A 407-nucleotide genomic window follows, 5' to 3' on the forward strand; every position below is an offset into this window, starting at 1 on the left:
GCCACCTGGTAGAAGAATGCTTCAGTATCTTACCATACTCCTGGTTACAAAACTGCATGTACTCAAGTAGGATCCCTTTCCGTTTTGTGCTTTTATCAAACCAGTAATACTGATCAATAAGAAGCTCTTCTGCACTGATTCCTATAATCTTTGCAAATTCGTCATGAGCTCTACTTGCTGCAATGTGCGCCAAATGGCAAGGACATCCCAATACATAGGTCTCTGGATTTTTTGCTTTGAAGTGGGATGCCAAAGAATTGTGAGCACCCACCATTGAATTAGTGTTATCTACTGAAAGGCTGACAACCTGATTCCATGGTATTTCATCAGTCTCTAACTTTTCCTGGACAACACCAAAAAGAGTTTCTGCTTTTGACGCATCCCTGCCACTTGTCACACACATATGA

Source organism: Pocillopora verrucosa, chromosome 6 (assembly GCF_036669915.1).
Source record: "Pocillopora verrucosa isolate sample1 chromosome 6, ASM3666991v2, whole genome shotgun sequence".
NCBI lineage: Eukaryota > Metazoa > Cnidaria > Anthozoa > Scleractinia > Pocilloporidae > Pocillopora > Pocillopora verrucosa.